The 13,682-nt window shown below is 44.6% G+C and overlaps 1 pseudogene; it reads right to left on the bottom strand.

The window, feature by feature from the left end:
* Positions 1 to 628: 628 nt before the first annotated feature.
* LOC145008137 (RING-H2 finger protein ATL8 pseudogene) lies at positions 629 to 1,568 on the bottom strand (annotated as a pseudogene).
* Between the last annotated feature and the right edge of the window lie 12,114 nt (positions 1,569 to 13,682).

The raw sequence follows: 13,682 nt of genomic DNA, 5'->3' as shown, positions 1-13,682 counted from the left end.
AGCTTTAAGATCGAATACATGAGATAAGATACAACATCAATATGTACAATATCATTCCTCTATTGCAGACACGTCACCATAATATACGTTGAGGTAAATGTTTATGTTGATAAATATATCTCTCATACACAGTCATATCCTCTTGTAGAGAGGTGTTAATAACTAACCACACTAAGCATAACATAGACCATGTTTTAACGAAGTTACCCTCCGAAACACTCTTCATATACCTTATAGCCAAAGAAGGTTGCAGTCTTTGATAATTTTGCAACTTTAATTTCATTTAACTTTTCTGAGAAAATGACTCAGGTGGGTAATCACTAATCAACTGTTGAGTTTGGTCTCATTTGATCTCTTTCCTTTTTTGTGTACTTAATATATCATCGAACTTGTTGTTTGTATTCATCATAACCCTTTGACCGACTATCACAGGTTAAAAGTCGGTCATAAGAGTTATGATGAACACAAACAATAAGTTCGATAGTATATTGAGAACAAAAAAAAAAAAAAAAATACACCAAATGAAAACAAACGCAACATTTAATTACTTTCTAGAGTTATTTTTCCATATATAATTTCAATTGTACCTTTAAAGTAATTTAATTAAAATAGATTATAAGTTTTAACATAAATGCAAAATAAAATAAAATTTTTGATGGATCGAAATTTCGAAATTCTCGAGCCTAGAGATTTTTTTATCAAAGCACGATCTTGTACTCTTTCTACTACATGACAAAATCCTGTATGTACATCACACGAATATCCACCTTATCACGGACTATAAACTTCTACAACCGGACAAATATGCGATCACTGAAGCATGAACGTCGACATGATTTTCACTTCCTTTACACATAAATCACGGTAAAAACTCATTCGAACTAGAGCCTATATTGATTTGCCTACCTTTAACCACCGCCGCCGGAGCAATTTGTCCAACGGAATCCGTCGGAAAATCACCACATTTCCGGCATCTCGTGATAACTAATATCTCTCTACACGAAGGACACGAGGAGTGAGAACCGAGCCACACATCAATACATCCGACGTGAAATCCGTGACCACACTGCGGCAACAATCGGATCTCATCTCCGACTGCGTACTCCGCCAGGCAGATCGCGCACTCAACGGCGGATAAATTGTGTTCCTTAACAGAATCAGAATCGTACGAGAATTTTGGAAGCGCATCAACGAACTTCTTCTTAATTCCTTTATTTGCAGACGTCTGTCCGGCGATCCGACGACCGTTGGCGACAGATCCGCGGCGAAGCCATGCGCATCGAGCTACCAGGATTAGGCCTACGACGCAAATGAGAGCGCAGAGGAGAGCGGCGAGTATGACAACGAAGTCGGACTCCATGGTCACTGCTTCAGGAGGTTCCGCCACCGGCATGTCGGTTGAGGGGGAGTTGACGACGGTGGATAGGAATCTGGAGGAACGAGCCATGGTTCATTCAGGAGATTTTGTGAGAGGATAAGTTTGTAGATAGTAATGAGTATGGTGGAAACTGGAAAGGAATTGGAGATTATATATGTGGATTGTGGACTGAACTGGAGCTCGGATTCCACATGTGACTGGGTAGCTACCAAATGGAATTGCACGTGCTTCCTTTTGTTCCCATAATCCCATTAAGCAATGTCAAATCTTTGTCATTTTTTATATTCTTTTTTTTTTTCAATGGTCTTGACAAAATTGACCATAGATAGATGTAAAGATAGATGAAAGTATAACTTTTATTTATTATATATATATATATATATATATATATATATATATATATATATATATATATATATATATATGTGGTAGTAGTTGAAATTTTTTTAAATATATAAAATTATATAAAAATAATTGTTTAAAAAAGATAAATACATAAATATATTTTTATGGACAATTCTACAAATTGATTAAAAAAAAACCTAATAGTTTTTTCTTAAACACTACATAAATTACCTATTAGATTTGGAGCTTTTGTTTGAGCTCTTGATTAAACTAGAAGCTAAAAAAGCTTACTCCAAAACGAAGTTAAATCCAATTGTTTGTAAAAAAACTAAACTAAAAAAACCCGCTATAAAACCCGCACATTATCTTTTACATCATTCTAATATCATTTATATTTTACTAAAATGTTTTTGTCCTAAAGGTATCGACAGATCTAGCATAGAGTTCGGACAGTATGGACTCCCTTTCAAAAAATTTCATCAAATATAAATTTAATGTAAATCCATTGGTGATATGTTGGTAATCCGTCGAAAATGGTTTCGACAATGGATTTGCCATGGATCAATGCCTATAAAGTTTGTTAAAGTGGTGGTGAAGTTGTGAATATGTTAATGTGCAATCTATGGATTTTTTTTTCATAGGTATGATGAGATGTCATCTTTCAATGAAATGGAAAGTGTTTAGGATATAAGTGAAATTAAAGAACGGTATAGAAGTGATCCAAGTGGAATTAAAAAGCAGTTTAGAATGTGTTGTTAAAAAAAAATCAATTATCTTGTTAAAAATAATTTCAATTGTTAATTACAAGCTACTTTAATTCTTTTAGAAATATGTAAGAAAGTTGCACATTTGGTGCGTATGGTTTGATATTTTTGTAGTTTTGGTCCATATGGTTCCAAAATTGCAAATTTTATCTTTTTTTAAATAGATTTTATTATGGTTTTCATCCTTACAGTAACTGTAACGACCCGTTCCCGGTATGTTAATTAATTGTTAATTGTCTAAGTTTTCAAGAGGGACTCGGCGAGTTCTAGCCTGACTCGTCGAGTTGGGTCGCGTATTTTGTGCACGCGGGAGCCGGGGACTCGGCGAGTCCATATCCCGGACTCGACGAGTCCGTCCGTCTGGGTGAAACCCTAAATCCCCGGGTTTGCCCACTATTTAAACCACATTATAGCCTCATTCTCGCCACTTTCACCCTGAGAACACAGTGAGAGAACCCTAATCCTCCCTTGAGAGCTTATAAGTGATTTGGTGCCATTTTTGTGAAGGTGTGAAGAAGGAGAAGAAGAAAGAAGCAAGGAAACGAGTTGTAGTGCTAAGATCCAAGGGCAAATCTGAGTTTATTGAGGTATTTTCGGAGTTCCCTTCTTGTTATATGCTTTAAACTTCCATTAGAGCTCTTCTAAGAGCTATTTGATGTTTGTTCCAAGCCTTATGTTTGCATGAATGTCTTAATAAGTCGAAATACCTTTGGATCTGAATGTTGGGGTGTTGTAGAGCCCAGATCTACTGTCTTTTTGGAGTTACATTGCATATTAGCCATGGATCTACTCATTTTGTGCATCTTTTAGCCCTATTTCCCTTATTCATGAGGTTGTGCACGTAAAGTTGGAAACTTTACGTGGTAAAACAGCTTATTGGACGCAGATCTATCATTTGCATGTGTTGGATTCAAGAGAAATCGAGTAAAAACTAGATGCATGGCAGCGACTCGGCGAGTCGGGATGAGCGACTCGGCGAGTCGGGTCGCGAGTCCCCGACTCCTTCGTTTTTAGCAGTGTCGAGTGCACCCAGTGAGTTAGAGAGTGGACTCAGCGAGTTGAGGGTAGACTCAGTGATGGAGGGACTCGACGAGTTGTTCATACAACTCGGCGAGTCCAAGGCAATCTCCTTAGGATCAAGAACAACTCGTCGAGTCTGTTCATACGACTCGGCGAGTCGGATGAAGATTGTCTGAGTTCTTGGATTAAGAGGGTACTCGTCGAGTCGATGCCACACTCGACGAGTCGCAGTGAGTATGAGTTGGAAGTGAGAGTGAGACTCGGCGAGTTGGGCGGCCCAACTCGGCGAGTCAGCCCCAAAAGTAAGTTGACTTTGACCAAGGGTAAAAGAGTCATTTTACCCCAGGTGCAGTGTTTAGTATTTGATTGAGTGTGTTCATGGAGCAGCAGCCGTTAGATTTCAGAGACACACACTCAGCCGCCAGTTTACGAGGTGAGTTTCCTTCCAGTAGGAACGGGTCTAAGGCCACAATGCCGGCCCGTTCAGTTAGCAGTAGTTTCCGGATTTAGGTCCGATGCAGTAGTTGGTATGTTCGATGCCTTCGTGGTTCGAACAGGATTTGTGTGCTATGTTTTATGTGTTAAGTATTATGTGTTCCGGGCTACGGCCCGATGTAGCATGTCATATATGCGTTATGCTAGTTGATGTGTTATGCTATACCATGTTCAGTCAGACAGTTCCGGACTTTGGTCCGATGCAGTTAGTTCCGGACTTCGGTCCGATGCAGGGGACAGGGTCCCAGTCAGTTCCGGACTTCGGTCCGATGCAGTTAGTTCCGGACTTCGGTCCGATGCAATTAGTTCCGGACTTCGGTCCGATGCAGGGGACAAGGTCCCAGTCAGTTCCGGACTTCGGTCTGATGCAGTTTCCGGGCTTCGTCCCGATGCAGTGGGCAAGGCCTGAAATGTGTTTATATGATATTGATATGTATGGTATGTGGTATTTTGGGGGAGCTCACTAAGCTTCGTGCTTACAGTTTCAGTTTTGGTTTCAGGTACTTCCGCAAGCAAAGGGAAGAGCTCGGGATGACGGCATCGCACACACCACCGCCTCAGCTTTAACCTGGGATTGATTTAGTTGTTTGATTTGATGTAGCATGATACAGTTTTCCGCTCAGTATTTTATTATGTTTTGGAATACATCACGCATGGTTTTATTATTTGATACTCTGATTACAGTTTTGATTATATTAAAAACAAAAATTTTTGGGTCGTTTCAAGTTGGTATCAGAGCCCTGGTTTGAGGGATTCGGATACACTTCCGGGTGTATCTGAACTCAAACTAAGGGAAGTAAAAGATTTTAGTAAAATAAAAATGTTTTACAAAAAGAATTTTGAAAGCACTTAGAAAGAAAGAATTGTTTTAACAAGATAGAGGTGTGTGCATGCGGTCAGCCGAGCTCAAGTAAGTACTCCCAAATTACCCATACAAGTTATTTGTTCAGTTTCAGTTTCAGTAGAACAGCATGCTAGTATAGGGCTAAGGATCTAGGAGAATGCCTTATGTGCCTGCTTATGTGTTACAGCTTTATGAGTATTGCATGCTAGAATTGAGTAGACAATAGTAGGATAGCCTGTTTAGGTTATGCCTGATAGTATGAGCTTAGCATCCTATGCTAGTGCAGTTTCTTGTTATAAGAATAGTTTTGCCTGAGTCTGTTTCCCTTGTCCGAATGCTGCTTGCTTTGTGCTTGGTGGGGCTCGGAGTACTGGGAGTTAGCCATTAAGTGAACACATCACACCACATGTAATCAGGTTTGAATAATCCCAGAGTACTGGAACTGGCCCTATTGCGCAGCTCTTGTTTGAGTCCAACCGTTGTAGGGACGGATCTTTTACTTGAAGGATTATCTGATCCTCATCACATGTGATGGTGTTTAGGTGGTGGCTAGCTGGCATTATGAGGAGACCAACAGCAGCTGAGGACCAGTCGTGTTGAGCTTGAGGTTTCTCTAGGGCAAGCCTAGGATGAGAGTAGCAGAGAATGGCAGTAGTAGAAGTGACTTGGTGGAGTCAAGGCAGTTCTTGAGGAAAGTACGGATATATGTGGAAGGTAGTAGGGGCCCATACTACTGAAAGCAGAGGATCCGTACTCGAATCAAGGAAGGCCAAGACAAGACCAGGAAGCTAGTATTAGTATCATGATCCCTTGAGATATTTCAGTGTTCTGATGTTGTTATGATATGTTTCAGAATGGTAGTTTTGCGTCCGAGGCCAGCAGCCGGCAGTTCAGATGCCAGAGGGGGATCAGGATCGGGATCAGGCCCGGAGGCCGGGCAGATGGATGAGCAGACTAGGGAGTTCCTTTCTTCTGAGGTTACCCGCATCATACTAGAGCAGACTCCTGTGATCTTCGGTTCGATCAAGGAGGGTATTTTAGAGCTGATGGATGAGAGATTAAGTACTTTCCGTGCTGAGATGGCGGCCGTGATGGGGTCGCGCACACTTACGTTCAGGGAGTTCAGGGCATGCGGGGCTCCAGACTATCATGGGGTGCGGGACCCCATAGCGAGTACCAGATGGTTGGCGGATGTGGCCAACGCTTTCCGCACTAGCAGGTGTCCCGAGGGGGACAAGGTCAGATTGGCGTCCTGTCTACTGAAGGACAGGGCACGGGATTGGTGGGAGGAGGTCGGACACGCCATCGGGGATGATGCGGCGTTGGGTGCTATGACCTGGACTGATTTCTCTACCAGGTTCAGGGCGGAGTTTGCACCGGTCATTGAGGTGCAGCAGCTAGCCAGGGAGTTCCAGGATCTTACTCAGCGAGTCAGTGGCGGAGATCACCGCCAAGTTCAGGGAGAGGGCTCTTCTTGTTCCTCAGTATGCAGCCGATGAGGAGATGAAGAAGGCCCGTTATCATGAGATGTTGCGGAGTGATATCCGCATGTTTGTGAGCCGGTCCAGTTGTAAAACGTTGGACGACATGATTGCTAGAGCCAGGGAGAGGGAGATTGATCTCGAGATGGAGAGGAAGAGGAAACCGGAGGCGGTTTCGGGTTCAGGTAGTGCGGGCAAAAAGCCCAAGGTTTCAGATCACAGGTCCAGGAGTCAGCAGAGCCACGGTCGGTGTGGCAAGTGTGGGAGGATGCACGAGGGGGCGTGCAAGGCAGGGAGTTCCGGCTGCTACAAGTGCGGTCGGATTGGGCATATGAGCAGGGATTGTACGGCCCCTGCTACTGCGGTTTCAGCATCAGACCTGATTTGCTTTCAGTGCAATCAGAGGGGACATAAAAAGTCCCAGTGTCCCAGTCTAGCTGCAGTAGGGAAGGTGGTTGCACCTGCCCCTGCCACCTTGAGGATTACAGATGGCCGTCAGGGCCGATCTGATGCACCAGCAGCGAAGAGCCGGGCGTTTCAGATGACAGCAGAGGAGGCGCGAGCGACTCCTGATGTGGTGAGGGGTAGGTATCTTTCCTTCACCTTTTGATTATTATTGTTATCATTTGTATATTTCTTGATGATATGCTTTATTTAGGGTCGTTCTTGGTGAACGACATTTCTGCTTTGGTATTGTTCGATTCGGGAGCTACCCGATCATTTGTATCGCTTGCGCTTAGCAAGAAATTTAGCAGAGCTCCAGGGGAGCTGGATTGTCCGTTAGAGGTTGAGATAACAGATGATAGGACCGTGAGGGTCGGCAGAGTGCATAGAGGGTGTTCTCTTCAGATATTCGATGAGCAGTTTTCAGTGGACCTGGTTCCTATTCCCCTGCGAGGGAATAAAGTTATCGTGGGCATGGATTGGCTAAGCCCCAATGGGGCGGTGATTGATTGTGAGCTTCAGCTAGTGAGGGTTCGCACTCCCAGTGGGGGAGAGTTAGTGATTCAGGGCGAGAGGCCACAGCGTGGTCCGATCTTTTGTTCCGCCGCAAGGGCGAGGCGCTATGTTCAGCAGGGTTTCGCCGGTTTTGTAGCTTACGTCTTGGATGCCCGGGAGAAGGGCAAGACGACGATTGATGATGTTCCTATTGTTCGTGACTACCCAGATGTGTTTCCCGAGGATTTGCCGGGGATACCTCCAGAGAGACAGGTTGAGTTCAGGATCGATCTAGTTCCTGGTGCGGCTCCGATAGCCAAAGCACCATATCGGCTAGCTCCCCCTGAGATGCAGGAGTTGTCTACACAGCTTCAGGAGCTGTTAGACAAGGGTTTCATTCGGCCGAGCAGTTCGCCTTGGGGAGCACCGATCTTATTTGTGAGGAAGAAGGATGGGTTGCATCGGATGTGCATTGACTATCGGGAGTTGAACAAAGTAACGGTGAAGAACCGTTACCCACTTCCGAGGATAGATGATTTGTTTGATCAGCTTCAGGGAGTGTCTTGGTTCTCCAAGATCGATCTACGCTCTGGATATCATCAAATGAGGGTTAGAAATGAGGATGTACAGAAGACTGCTTTCAGGACCCGGTATGGTCATTATGAGTTCGTGGTGATGCCATTTGGGCTCACCAATGCCCCAGCCGCGTTCATGGATCTCATGAACCGCGTGTGCAGACCGATGCTGGATCGGTCGGTGATAGTGTTTATAGATGACATCTTGGTGTATTCCAAGACACAGGGGCAGCACGAGGAGCACCTGCGGGAGGTATTGGAGACTTTGAGGAGGGAGAGACTTTTCGCCAAGTTCTCCAAGTGCGAGTTCTGGTTGCGCGAGGTGCAGTTTCTTGGGCATCTCGTTAACTAGAAGGGTATTTTGGTAGATCCGGCCAAGATTGAGGCCGTGATGCAGTGGGAGGCCCCGAGGTCTCCATCTGAGATTTGGAGCTTCCTGGGGTTGGCAGGGTATTATCGGAGATTTATTCAGGACTTCTCCAAGATAGCAGTGCCGCTCACCCGACTAACCAAGAAGTCGGTGGTTTTTCGTTGGGGGCCTGAGCAGCAGGCGGCGTTCGAGACTCTCAGATAGAAATTGTGCGAGGCACCAATCCTTATCTTGCCAGAAGGAGTAGAGGATTTCGTAGTCTATTGTGATGCATCGATCACAGGTATGGGAGCAGTATTGATGCAGCGAGGCCATGTAGTAGCTTATGCCTCGAGACAGTTGAAGCCTCACGAGGCTAATTATCCTACCCACGATTTGGAGCTGGGGGCAGTTGTGTTTGCCCTCAAGATTTGGAGACATTACCTGTATGGGGTCCGTTGTACTATATACACGGATCACAAGAGTTTGCGGTATCTTATGGATCAACCGAGTCTGAACATGAGGCAGAGGAGGTGGTTGGACGTACTAAAGGATTATGATTGTGAGATCCTTTATCATCCAGGGAAGGCCAACGTGGTGGCCGACGCCCTAAGCCACAAAGTGTCGGCGGCCCCTATCAGGGATCTGTGCATGAGGATGACAGTGATCACTCTGCTGTTGGAGCGGATCAAGGAGGCTCAGGTGGAGGGCCTCAAGGAGGAGAGGCAGAAATGTGAGAGGATAGTGGGTCGAGTAGCATCGTTTGATTACGATAGTCGGGGTTTGTTGACGCTTCATGGTAGGGTGTGGGTACCGTACTGGGGTGGAGTACGGCAGGTATTGATGGACGAGGCTCATAAGTCTCGATTTTCTATCCACCCAGGGGCGACGAAGATGTATCGAGACCTTCGACCTGATTATTGGTGGCCCTGCATGAAGCGGGACGTCGCTTGGTACGTTGAGAGATGCTTGACCTGCCGGAAGGTCAAGGCGGAGCACCAGAGACCTCACGGCAAGATGCAACCGTTGGACATTCCCGTGTGGAAATGGGAGGATATCACCATGGATTTTATCACCAAACTTCCCAGGACCGCACGTGGAGTGGATTCGATATGGGTAGTGGTGGATCGGTTGACGAAGAGTGCCCATTTTATCCCGATCCAGGAGAGTATATCGGCGGAAAAGTTAGCCGATATCTATGTGCGAGAGATAGTGGCACGTCATGGAGTGCCGGTATCGGTGGTGTCAGACCGAGATGTTCGTTTCACCTCCAGATTCTGGAAGCGGTTCCACGACGAGATGGGTACTCGTCTTCATTTTAGCACCGCTTTCCACCCTCAGACTGACGGGCAGAGCGAGAGGACGATTCAGACTCTTGAGGACATGCTTAGGGCATGTGTTCTAGATTTTGGGGGCAGTTGGGATATGTATCTTCCGTTAGCAGAATTCTCGTATAACAACAGTTACCATGCGAGTATTGATCGACCTCCTTTTGAGATGCTGTATGGTAGGAAGTGTAGGACCCCGATTTGCTGGGGCGAGGTCGGTCAGCGAGTCATTGGGAGCACCGAAGTGGTGCTCAAGACGACTGAGTTGATCCAGCAGGTCCGTAGTAGGCTGCAGACTGCGCAGAGTCGGCAGAAGAGCTACGCTGACAGGAGGCGTTCGGACTTGGAGTTCCAGGTGGGAGATATGGTTCTTCTGAAAGTCTCACCTTGGAAAGGTGTCATCAGGTTCCGAAGGAGGGGCAAGCTGGGCCCCAGATTTATTGGTCCTTTCAGGGTTATGGCCCGGGTGGGTCGGGTTGCTTATCGGTTAGATCTTCCTGAGGAGCTTAGTCAAATCCACAACACTTTCCACGTGTCGCAGTTGAGAAAGTGTTTGGTGGATGAGTCAGCAGTCGTTCCCCTAGAGGATATTCAGGTTGATAGCAGCCTGAATTATATTGAGAGGCCGGTCGCGATTTTGGATCGGAAGATCAAGACCTTGAGGAACAAGGTCATTCAGCTAGTGAAGGTGCAGTGGCAGCACCGGAAGGGATCTGAATAGACGTGGGAGGCTGAGGAAGAGATGAGAATGCACTACCCGGAGTTATTCGCAGATCCAGCCGTAGCAGACTTCGAGGACGAAGTCTGAGACAAGTGGGGGAGAATTGTAACGACCCGTTCCCGGTATGTTAATTAATTGTTAATTGTCTAAGTTTTCAAGAGGGACTCGGCGAGTTCTAGCCTGACTCGCCGAGTTGGGTCGCGTATTTTGTGCACGCGGGAGCCGGGGACTCGGCGAGTCCATATCCCGGACTCGGCGAGTCCGTCCGTCTGGGTGAAACCCTAAATCCCCGGGTTTGCCCACTATTTAAACCACATTATAGCCTCATTCTCGCCACTTTCACCCTGAGAACACAGTGAGAGAACCCTAATCCTACCTTGAGAGCTTATAAGTGATTTGGTGCCATTTTTGTGAAGGTGTGAAGAAGGAGAAGAAGAAAGAAGCAAGGAAACGAGTTGTAGTGCTAAGATCCAAGGGCAAATATGAGTTTATTGAGGTATTTTCGGAGTTCCCTTCTTGTTATATGCTTTAAACTTCCATTAGAGCTCTTCTAAGAGCTATTTGATGTTTGTTCCAAGCCTTATGTTTGCATGAATGTCTTAATAAGTCGAAATACCTTTGGATCTGAATTTTGGGGTGTTGTAGAGCCCAGATCTACTGTCTTTTTGGAGTTACATTGCATATTAGCCATGGATCTACTCATTTTGTGCATCTTTTAGCCCTATTTCCCTTATTCATGAGGTTGTGCACGTAAAGTTGGAAACTTTACGTGGTAAAACAGCTTATTGGACGCAGATCTATCATTTGCATGTGTTGGATTCAAGAGAAATCGAGTAAAAACTAGCTGCATGGCAGCGACTCGGCGAGTCGGGTCGCGAGTCCCCGACTCCTTCGTTTTTAGCAGTGTCGAGTGCACCCAGTGAGTTAGAGAGTGGACTCAGCGAGTTGAGGGTAGACTCAGTGATGGAGGGACTCGACGAGTTGTTCATACAACTCGGCGAGTCCAAGGCAATCTCCTTAGGATCAAGAACAACTCGTCGAGTCTGTTCATACGACTCGGCGAGTCGGATGAAGATTGTCTGAGTTCTTGGATTAAGAGGGTACTCGTCGAGTCGATGCCACACTCGACGAGTCGCAGTGAGTATGAGTTGGAAGTGAGAGTGCGACTCGGCGAGTTGGGCGGCCCAACTCGGCAAGTCAGCCCCAAAAGTAAGTTGACTTTGACCAAGGGTAAAAGAGTCATTTTACCCCAGGTGCAGTGTTTAGTATTTGATTGAGTGTGTTCATGGACTTGTAGCCGAGGAGATTCAGGAGCAGCAGCCGTTAGCTTTCAGAGACACACACTCAGCCGCCAGTTTACGAGGTGAGTTTCCTTCCAGTAGGAACGGGTCTAAGGCCACAATGCCGGCCCGTTCAGTTAGCAGTAGTTTCCGGATTTAGGTCCGATGCAGTAGTTGGTATGTTCGATGCCTTCGTGGTTCGAACAGGATTTGTGTGCTATGTTTTATGTGTTAAGTGTTATGTGTTCCGGGCTACGGCCCGATGTAGCATGTCATATATGCGTTATGCTAGTTGATGTGTTATGCTATACCATGTTCAGTCAGACAATTCCGGACTTTGGTCCGATGCAGTTAGTTCCGGACTTCGGTCCGATGCAGGGGACAGGGTCCCAGTCAGTTCCGGACTTCGGTCCGATGCAGTTAGTTCCGGACTTCGGTCCGATGCAGGGGACAAGGTCCCAGTCAGTTCCGGACTTCGGTCCGATGCAGTTAGTTCCGAACTTCGGTCCGATGCAGGGGACAAGGTCCCAGTCAGTTCCGGACTTCGGTCTGATGCAGTTTCCGGGCTTCGTCCCGATGCAGTGGGCAAGGCCCGAAATGTGTTTATATGATATTGATATGTATGGTATGTGGTATTTTGGGGGAGCTCACTAAGCTTCGTGCTTACAGTTTCAGTTTTGGTTTCAGGTACTTCCGCAAGCAAAGGGAAGAGCTCGGGATGACGGCATCGCACACACCACCGCCTCAGCTTTAACCTGGGATTGATTTAGTTGTTTGATTTGATGTAGCATGATACAGTTTTCCGCTCAGTATTTTATTATGTTTTGGAATACATCACGCATGGTTTTATTATTTGATACTTTGATTACAGTTTTGATTATATTAAAAACAAAAATTTTTGGGTCGTATTTTTGGGTCGTTTCAGTAACCCTTGTTATTTCTCATTCGTTAGCTCACCCTGCGTGTCCCTCATGTGATGATATTTTTTTCATTTCACATCTCTCTCTCTCTCTCTCTCTCTATTAAGAATCATACTTCCTCACCCTCATTTATCTCGCTTTTGTCTCTCATCTCATTCTCATTCAAGCTCATTGTCTTCTCTATGGTTAGAAAACTAATTTAAGATGACAACATTATCTAATCGAATGTATTTTTACTGATCTCTTCTATTTTTTCTTGTGTCATTATGATTACCCGAACAATGTTTATTTTAAAGTTGAAGATTTTACAAACACCAAAAGGTTAAATCTTTGCAAATAAGAAGAAGAAGAAGCATAACTACATCTAAACTTCTAAAACAAAAAATTAATATTAAACCATGAACCTTTGACAAAACACATCGAGAAGATTGATCAAAGCCACAAGGATGTCTACAACCTTAACTCTAGAGCCAAGGAGATAAAAGTGTGAAATGTACCTTCTTATGTAGTACACGAACCAACTTAGTTGTTGAAGCATCTCACCATTTTCCTCAAACCTTGCCAATAGATCATGACACTGATCTTGAACAACTTTCAGTTCTTGAAATCCTTCAAAATGTCGTGTTTAGTTTTACTGATAACTTGAAAGTCAAATCTCATCCTTCTCACTATTAATTATTAGTTAGAAAATATAAGTTTTTGAAAATTTACTAATATTGAATGTGCTTTATATTTGTAGGTTATGGTTGTTTATGAGGATAAGCTCACTCAGTACCCATTCTTAGCTATAACATTAAAAAGACCCTTATAGTGTTACTTCTTTTACTATATATTAACTATTGTTTAAACATTAATTTTATTTGTTTATGAAATGATAGTCATAATTCCATACATTCCTAGACCCTACTAGCATAATGTATTATGAAACTCTTCATATACCATTTTATGTGCTTATAAAAAACCATACATACCTAGTATATCACAGAATACTAATAATATGTTTCACTATTTCTTTAATATTTAAATTCAAAATGACCAACATCCATATTCTCCTTCAAAAATACATGCAACAGATTGCCTTATATTTTACGGAGGTGGTCAAGAAACATAATGAAAGAAAGTCACTCTTTAATGTTGAAATGGCTTGCATATCTATTAACATATAAACAGGATACAACCGAACTATTGGAAGCCATGTGAGGGGGGATGCTAAGACTAAATTAAATTTTGCAATGGTCTACCG

The sequence above is a fragment of the Lactuca saligna genome, chromosome 8, assembly GCF_052625555.1.
Source record: "Lactuca saligna cultivar CGN05327 chromosome 8, ASM5262555v1, whole genome shotgun sequence".
Classification (NCBI taxonomy): domain Eukaryota; kingdom Viridiplantae; phylum Streptophyta; class Magnoliopsida; order Asterales; family Asteraceae; genus Lactuca; species Lactuca saligna.
The sequence above is the reverse complement of the archived record's forward strand: the minus strand, read 5'-3'. Positions and strand labels throughout refer to the sequence as shown.